A 9,709-nucleotide genomic window follows, 5' to 3' on the forward strand; every position below is an offset into this window, starting at 1 on the left:
AAAAATGGCATAAATCAATCGCCTATTTTGTAGGCGCTATCATTTTTGCACAAACCAATCCATATACGCTTATTGCAAATTTTTTTTTACCAAAAACATGTAGAAGAATACATATCGACCTAAACTGAGGAAAACATTTTTTTTTTTTTTAATTGGGGATATTTATTATAGCAAAAAGTAAAAAATATTGTGGTTTTTTTTTTTTTTTCAAAATTGTCACTCTTTCTTTGTTTATAGTGCAAAAAAAAAACCACAGAGGTGATCAAATGCCATCAAAAGAAATCTCTATTTGTAGGGAAAAAAGGACATCAATTTTGTTTGGGTACAGCGTCGCACGCCCGCGCAATTGTCAGTTAAAGCGACGCAGTGCCGTATCACAAAAAATGGCCTGGTCAGGAAGGAGGTCAATTCTTCTGGGGCTGAAGTGGTAAATTGAACAAGCTGAAGTTAGAAGCTGATTGGCTGCCATGCACTGGTGTACCAGATTTTACACTCTCCAGTTTTAGTAAATCAACCCCTCTGTCGCAAAAATCAAAGCTGCCCCTGCAAAGAAGAAACTAAATATTTACTTCTCCCACTGGCCTCACCACCATACACCACTTTCGATGCCTCCCCTGAAGTCTCCTTGGAAACCAATAGTACCTGGAGTGTCAATTTTCTTTTGTCCGCCGCTGTGCTCTGTGGTTTCTGTCGCTGACCTCAACACCAACACTCAAGAACAGGTGTTAGGCAGTGTGGGCAGCAGTATTTAATTTCGTCTTCGCAAGGTCAACTCCTATTATGATTGTTTTGCAAGTCACTTTAAGCAGTTAGGCTGTTGTCATAGCAGCAAGTCCACCCTGCATCTAGTGCCTAATGTACAATTCATAGCATTTAATACCATTTGCAAAATATATAAAAATCACATGAGAAATTACTTTACACCAGAGAAATAACTCCTAGAAAGTGCATTGTACTTTCCTTTAAAATGGAACTGCGGAGAAAAACACCTTAAAGTGGATGTAAACCCAATGTCATCCTTTCTAAACTACTGCCATAGGGGTTATCTATAAGGATATACATGCCTCCTGCATGTATCCTTGCCTGTCAAATGTCCCCCCTCTGTCTGTTATGAGAGCCGAAAAACTGCATATTTTGTGGGTGGGTCTGTTGTCTGGAGCTCGGTGGGTGGAGTTGTGATGTCAGTAGACTCCCCGCCCACCTCTACACTCCCCTTGTCAACATGCATTTTTCCCCTGTGTATTTCTAACACTGAACTTCTGCTATGATCTCTAACATCCAGTGAAAAGACAGGAAAGTAACCACATGACTTCAGCATGCCAAATCATGCTGAGGTGTGGAACAGCCAATCCTCGCAGAGCTGCTGAAGAAAGGAGTGGGTGGGAATTAAAAATACTGCATGTCTTAGGCTAGTGCACCAGATATGTAAATCACCTGTCAGTCACAGCAAGGGGGAGGATTTGACAAAGTTTTTCTCAGTTTGTCAAGATTTTTCTAACTGAACAATAAAAGAGGATTGCTCAGAGCTGGATTAACTTTGTGGCTAGACTGGGCTCAAATGATAGGAAATCTTATACTCTACAGTATGATATCAAAAGAAAAAAAAAAAAATTTGGGGTTTACATCCACTTTAAGACAGGGTTCACACCTATGCAAATTAGATGTGGGTTTCCCCGCATCTGATTCGCATATCAGGAGAATGTGACTGGCTCCCTATGGAGCCGGTTCACATACCTCCGTTGCGGCTGAGGAGCGCACTGCACAGAAACTCTGTGCGTCTTTGGCTCCGTTTCAGGGCCGAATTCAGGCAAAGATTCTGCCCTGATTTATCCCTGAAACGGAGAACAGGGACGGACAGCATTGCTGTGCAATCTGCGGCCAGTTTAGGTGTGAACCGAGCCTCAATGATGTCACATTCTGAGGAAACACCTAAGCTCCTAATGGTGCAGGAAACTGTCAGATGTGTCATGCACCAAATTAACAGGTTGAAATGGAAACTAGCGCAGGGTTTGCAAAGCAGGCAGCTCACATCCCTGTCTCTGCTCATGCAGTGATTACACTACTCAAGCAGAGACTGCACAGGGTTAACAACCTCCCTCATTCCTCTGCTCTGGACCAAGGAGGAGGGCTGGGGATGGCAGAGAGATCAGAGGTCACTTTTTCTCTTGCAGTCACATCCAGTGAGGTTGGCAATACTCCCATGGACCTTAAATTGTCTAAAAGTATTTGCAGCCATAGTCACAGGAACATCTTATAACCTTTTACCTTGTGTGACCTGCTTGTCTACTATTTTGCTCTACTATTTTGCTCTACTATTTTGATCTCCTCCGACACCTTTGCTTGCTTTGGTCCATGTTCAGTGTGGTGTGCGCAATACCGAACAGCAGAATTACTACTTCTCTTCATTTCAATAGGCTGACTGACTGATTACAAGACGTGGGATATTAATTAAAGAAAACAGTATATGCCTTGTACACACGATAAGAATATCAGACGATTGATCATTGTTTTTTTTGTTTTTATTTTTGCATGCTAGTCTCATATCGAAAACCAATAGGTTACTGTTAGAGTTGCACTAATATTGTTTTTTATACCGGCAAGTATGAGTCTCGATACTTTTGATCAAGTACTTGTCGATACTGAGTACCGATACCTTTGCGGTGTGATTTGAGCCCATACAAAATGAATGGGCTCAAATCGCACTAAAAAGAATCCCATGCGATTTGAACAGTAATGTGGTGTGATTCCTGTCCAAATCGCATGTGGTTTTCCCTACTGCTCCTGTGTTAACCCAGGCTGAAATCACTATGACAAGCCTGGGTTGACACGAGCGGTGTGAGAAACTGAATGCGATTTGGACAGGAATCGCATTGCATTCCTGTTCAAATCGCATGAGATTCTTTTTAGTGCGATTTGAGACAATTCATTTTGTATAAGCTCAGATCGTACTGCAAAGGTATATGTTTTGGGTATCGGAGAATTTTCATGAGTAAGAGCACTAGTGAAAATAGTCGGTATTGACACCAATACCAGTATTGGTATATGTGCAACCTTAGTTACTATAGTTACGGAAATTCTTGTAGGACAGACTACAACTTCGGAAGTGATGTATTGTATTGTAATGTATTTTTTCGTTTCCAAGCATGATCTTGCTCACACGATTTCTTTTCGTACAAATACCATACTAATTACATGTAAATCGTTCATACTGTTATCATAAGAGAAAAGGTTTTGTGCTTGTCCCTTTTGGATATTTTTGTGTGAACTGTTGTGATTGGCTGTGTACCAATGATCAGATTATTTGACAATCGTTCAGAAAGCGGTATTTTTCGTCCTATTTTCTCATCGTGTGTACTAGGCATTAGTTTGAAATATCACTATGATCCATTTATTTATATTTTTTTCTAGGGGTACCAAAAAATGTGGTCTAAGCCATTTTAAGTTTATATAAAAAGCAATAATTTTCTCTTTTCACACTTTGCTTTAGGCTGACATACCAAAGGCATACATGTATACATGAGGCGATTGCTTTTACTTCATCACTCTTCAGGGGGAATGAAACCTTTCAATGAGTTGTAAGGGTACCAACAAATTTGTCCATGGCTGTAACTGGCGTTGGCAACCTCTTGCATTCCAAAGCATTGTGAAAAGTATCCTGAATACCAGTCTATATACACCTTTCAGCCACCTTAGCTCCTTTAAAGTTAGACTTTTGTATTGTAACAAAATAATTGTAAAATGATTTTTTTGTGGAAGGCATATATATATTAAATATGTATTACCTGCAAAAGTAACCTACAGACATCCATGGAATTCATTGACTGGTACTGACTGTGGGTATACATCTATTTTATTACTCTTTTAAAATATTCTATATCTAAATGACTGTATTTTCTTAAACATTGATCTTATAATGTTACATAAAGAAGACCTTGAACCTAAAGCATTTATTTCTGAGTTGAAGGAGACAAAAAAAAATTACATTTATACTTTGCTTTTGTAGAACTGTTGATGTCCAACACCAAGGGGTCCCTGGTAAATCTCTTATCCGTAAAAATTATATGTGGGTTATTTATTCCACCCCTCCTGTTTGGAAGTGTATTTGTACCCAAAATTTTCTTTCAGTTTTGGATAGAGTGGGGAAGGATTACAACTCCTGGCAGGTTTTACTGCAATTGGAATTTCTGTTGGAGAGATTCCTTCACTTCCTATCTGGCAAAAGGTTTGTCCCCTGAACACAAAGTGAGTGGAAACTTACCAGTAACACGAAACTAAAAATGCTTATAACTAAAGGCAAAACGTAGAGTGGAGAGGGATTAGAATCCCTGTCAGGTTAGGGCAGGGTTTCTCAACTAGGGTTCCTCTAGAGCAGTGATGGCGAACCTTGGCACCCCAGATGTTTTGGAACTACATTTCCCATGATGCTCCACTACACTGAAGAGTGCATGAGCATCACGGGAAATGTAGTTCCAAAACACCTGGGGTGCCAAGGTTCGCCATCACTGCTCTAGAGGTTGCTTTGAGTTCCTTGAGCAATGAGCAGTTTTTGCCTCTCATTAGTAACCACTGTCATCAATTATCTTTTTAGCTATCTGTAAGGGGGGGGTATTCCCAATGACAACAAATGTAAGGCGCATTCCTCCCGCCGACCATCAAATTAATGTACTGTGAGCTGTAAATATAATACTTATTAGCAGGGGTTCCCTGGAGCCAAAAAGTTATATTAAGGGTCCCTCCATGTGAAAAAGGCTGGGTTAGGGACATCCACTCTCTTATTTGTGCTGTTTACAATTATTATTGAAAGTGAAAGTAAAAGAAAATCACATATTTTGGGTTGACACCAGAACAGAAATGGAGGGGAAATCTTCCAATAGGGACTCTAGTTCTGGTGACTCCCCAGGATTCCCTCCCTTCCTGTTTTGGCTATGGGACAGGAAGGGAAGGGAAATCTTCCCAATATGACACAGATGGAAACTCTATCCAAAATGAAAAGAAAAGTTTTGCCTTTCTACTCTAAGTAAGGGAATGCTAAAACCTCAGCCAGCTTTATATTGTTGTCTGTTTCCCAGTTTTAGGTTTTCCCTCACTTCCTGTCAGGCAAAACATTGTCCCTGGAACAGTAGGTGGAGACAAAACTGTCTTAAGGAGCCCCAGATAGCAGTAAAACCTGACAGGGGTTCCAGCCTTTCCCCGTTCTATAGAAAACTTAAAGATTTGGGGTATAAATGCACTTGAAAGACACATGTAATTCTGCAAACATTATGATTGTGGCCCTTTATGTAAACCAAACTAAATGTATATGGTCTTTAATGTGCTTTATGTTCAGTGTGGTCCAATTTGTTTTCTGTCAACATATTAATGTATATACTGTATTTCTTGTATATTTCAATGTTTATCCATTGCGTACCTAGCTCATCCTTTGTCAGTATTTACCCAAAGTGTTAGTGCCAAGAAAGATTTGCTATGTATTTTTATAGAGATAACTTTTATTCCTAATATACTGCTGTGGAGACGGTACAGTTTTTTGCTTTTGTCGCTGAATATTTGGTACGGATAAAAATGGACTTTGTACCTTTGGTACAGTCTGCCTCAGATTGTCTTAGTCTAGACTGCCTCAAATGTTTATGGGAACTATGGTTTTAAGCAGTCCTATCACCTACATTTAATACAGAGCAAATGATGCACAGTTGCTTAAACATTCCCCATTATTTTTTAATGTCCACTTTTCTATTCATTCATTTCAATAAAATGGGTACAATACTTCAGTTTACACAGAACTCTTCTGTAATTACTGTGCAAGAATACTATCCTAATGTCACAAAAAATATACTTTGTGTTAATACCAAATAAACGTTTTTTACAGATTGTCTGGCTTTTTTGTCTTATTACAATGCAAGAGTCTGAATTTTGTAAGCACTTATTTTAATATGATTTAATTCCTGAATAAATTGACAGGTAGGTGCTTACCAAAATCTGTAATCCATAACTGAAATATGACTGAATTGTTTCCTATTAGTAGGGGAAAGGTATCCTGTGAAATATTTAGGAGTTTACTACAGTTCCTTAAAAAAAGAAATACCCTGGGAGCTGAAGCTACTTTTTGGTATGGGAGCTGGAGAAGTGCTTACTATTATTGAGTATTTTTCTTTTTCAGACCATGACAGCTTAATTTTTTGCTCCTTTTCAAGAACCTCAGTGGTTTCCGGTCTCTTTTGGGTTCAGGAGCAGATGACATAGGGTTAAGCACCCTTTTACTGCTCTCTGTTGCATCTCTTGGTTTCCCCTGGAGCTGGCTCTGTGGCATTTTTCTATCAAATCCAGTGCAGCTGTCAGCGCAACCCAAAGATCCTGTTTCGGAGCATGGCTGGGACATAGTTTAAGTACATCATGGATGTATGACATCACAAGCCTGTGCAAAAGCACCTGGCTTACATTCCAGCTACTTTCAGATCACACCTGTGTCTTTTGGAGGACCCTGAATTGGACTGGCATAGTGGAGCAGGTGTCTGGGTGGGGTACCATGCTGCAAGTGGCTCACCCCTTTTTAAGCAGCACAGGACAAGTCCACAATGGCAGCTTCATAGGTCCAGATGGCAGAGATGCAGTGGCTGCAGAGGATGCCTTTGGCCCAGTAAATGGGAATCCTGCCTTCCGTTTGTCTTTTTTCTTTGCTGATTAGAAGAAAAGTAGACACTTTTCTAAGCTAGTTATTTTCCAGAAACCAAAAGACCAGAGAGAAAAGAAAACCTGACCTGTATTAAAATCTAGCAGGAAGTCTAGAAGATGTGCTGTTTGTAGCATTAAGCTGTCAGATTCTTACAAGAAAAGTTTTTGTGTGTAAATTGCACTTAAGATTGTAAGTGAGGGGAACCCCTTCTATTTTATAATCTATTATGGATTTTTGCAAAACAGAAAGTCCGTCTTCCATGAAGGCATTTGTGGCTTCTTCTACAGTGCAGCCCCAGTAGAAGCCACGTTGAACCATTTCAGTCCATTGCAAGATGAAGAAAGTTAACAGATTTCTTACTACTCAGATATTTAATAGAGGTTTTTTTGCTGGAGGATGAGACCACACCAGATAATGAAGTCAGAAAAGAAAATCTTGCTTATTTTCTTTCAGCTGACGATACAAACCATTTACTTAAAGCTGAGGTGTGGAGCAAAAACTTTATTGGGGCATTAGCTAGGTACCCCTGATTTATGTGTGCCCCAAAGGTGGCTGCTGCTTCTTTCTGAAAAAATGTTACTTACATGGAGTCTCTGACAGGGATTTGAAAGGGTATACAGTATTTGGTGCATAAGGGGGTTACGATCATAGGGCTTAGTCTTTTACAAAACAGCTAAAAGTCTAATTAAAATGTATACAGTCCAGTGTGGAGTCCAAGGGAAACTGTGGCTCAGTTTACACTAGCTGACTCCAAAGTCGGATCAAAGTAGTGCAGGAACATTTTCTGAAGTTGCAGCGACTTCAGTCGTGTCAATTGGAACAGCTCTCATGGTAGAGATGCATGGCATTTCACATGTCCTGTAACTTTGGGTCTCAAAGTCGGATCCTGTGTCGCAGGAGTGTGAACCGAGCCTCAGGGCCTGCTTTAAACCTGTGGCTGCTATCCAAGAGCTAGAAGTGAACTCTAAAAAAGGATTCTAGCAGAAAGAAGGAAGCGCCATCTAAGTGCGGCAGACCAACGGTTTTTATTCAGCTCAAAAATTGGCAACTCACATGTTAAAAACAGCAACTCTCTTATCAAAAATAGGTAAACACCATTGTAGTTCTGGTCCCAGGTTCCCACTGTGTACCAGGCAGCCACCGCTGTTGCTGTGTAGATATTGTAGCAGCCAGTGAGGACAAACCAGAGCCAGGAAGTGGAAGAGTAATGCAATGCAGCTTGGAGCACACCACCGGTGCAGGTGCGAAAGTGATGTCAATCCTGGGGCACAGAGCAGTGTATGAGCATGGCTATGCGTTACGGAGCATGTGCTCCTTCCTCAGGCTTATTGGCATAGACACACTCCTACACCACTCTGTGCCCCAGGATTGACATCACTTTCATCCCTGCATCGACGGTGTGCTTCAAGCTGGGTTGAATTGCTCTTCTGCCTCCTGGCTCTGGTTGCTACAGTATCCACACAGACACACAGCGTTGGCTGCCTGGTACACAATGGGAACCTGGGACTGGGACGACAGCAGTGTTTACCTGTTTTTGATAAGCGAGTTGATGTTTTTAACATGTGAGTTGCCAATTTATGAGCGCATTAAAAAATGTTGGTCTGCTGCACTTAAATGGCGCTTCCCTCTTTCTGCTTGCATCTGAAGGTGATGTCACCGTTTAAGTTCCAACAATGAAACTGGCAGATGAAGCGCAGCAATCACCACAGGCCTCTCACTCTGCAGATTTTCCATTCATAAAATGTCCTGAATCCTTTAAAAAAAAAAATGACATTTTGTGATTGAACAATGGGTGTATAAACGTCATAATCGCCTCTTGGCCAGTCACAGAACACTATGCATTCTTTCTGAATGAAGGCATACCTTCTTAGTAATGTCCTAGTAATATTTTTGCCCACACTCCAGCTTTATATTATAGATTTTGCCATGAATGAGGAAAAAGTACAACTGTCTGTTGAAAACAGCATATAGTCTAGGGCAGGGGTCTCCAAAGTACGGCCCGCGGGCCACATTTGGTCCGCTAGGACGTTTCTTCCAGCCCGCAGCTAGAGTCATCAGACTCACTGCAGGGACGGTCTCTGCTCAGGTTGCAGGACTTGCTCTGCATACTGACAGGCAGTGGGGGCTGTGCAGTGCAAGTCCCGCTACTCGAGAAACCTGAGAAAGTTCAGATTCATTCAGTGCAGACCAGCTGCACCTCCTGCCCGCAGTTACATTCAGTGCCCTTAACGCTGTCATGTCACATACAGTGTGCCCGTGTAACAGCCGGGCGGGAGCCGGGAAGTGCAGTAGATCTGCACTACAGCCAGCACTTCAGAGGAATACCACAGCGGTAACGTACACAGATCTACAGGGCAAATATAGGACGGTACAGGGAGACTGCTGGAGAAAGAAATGTGCTCTGGTGGGGATGCAAGAGAAGGGGGGGGACTTTGATGGGGGACAAAAGTGTGGAGGGAGGGGGCTGTAATGGAGGACACAAGTGTGAAGGGGGGCTCTGATGGGGACACATATTGAGGGGGGATTATGATGGGGACACAACTGTTCAGGGGGTCTCTGATGGGGGCACAAGTGTGGGGGGCTCTGATGGGTACACATATTCAGGGGGGTTTATGAGGGGGGCTTTGCTGTGGACACATATTCAAGGGAGATTATGATGGGGACACAATTGTTAAGGGGGCACAAATGTGGGAGGGGGGATCACAAGTGTTTAGGGGGGGGTTCTGATGGGGACACATATTCAGGGGGATTATGATGGGGACACAGTTATTCAGGGAGTCTCTGGTGGGGACACAAATGTGGGAGGGGGACTCTGATAGGGAACAGAAATGGGCAGGGAGTCTCTGATGGGGACACAGATGTCCTGTATGGGGAAAGTCTAAGTGTTTAGCCCTGGTGCACGAGGCTCCGGTCTCTGATGGCAGCCTTTGAAATTCTATTTTATTTCATGGCTGAGGATTCATTTCTAAATAACTTTTTTTTTTTTCGGCCCGTGAATATCTGTGAAATATATGATGCGGCCCTTGAAGTAAAAAGTTTGGA

General features: G+C 41.8%; 1 long non-coding RNA gene across 1 annotated transcript; it reads left to right on the plus strand.

Annotated features, from left to right (window-relative positions):
- The first annotated feature begins 193 nt into the window (after positions 1-193).
- Positions 194-5,865, plus strand: LOC141131956 (uncharacterized). The gene is made up of 2 exons (XR_012242843.1): positions 194-4,357; positions 4,492-5,865. It is a non-coding gene; the product is annotated as an uncharacterized lncRNA (long non-coding RNA).
- The last annotated feature ends 3,844 nt before the right edge of the window (positions 5,866-9,709 follow it).

Source organism: Aquarana catesbeiana, linkage group LG03 (genome assembly GCF_042186555.1).
Source record: "Aquarana catesbeiana isolate 2022-GZ linkage group LG03, ASM4218655v1, whole genome shotgun sequence".
Classification (NCBI taxonomy): domain Eukaryota; kingdom Metazoa; phylum Chordata; class Amphibia; order Anura; family Ranidae; genus Aquarana; species Aquarana catesbeiana.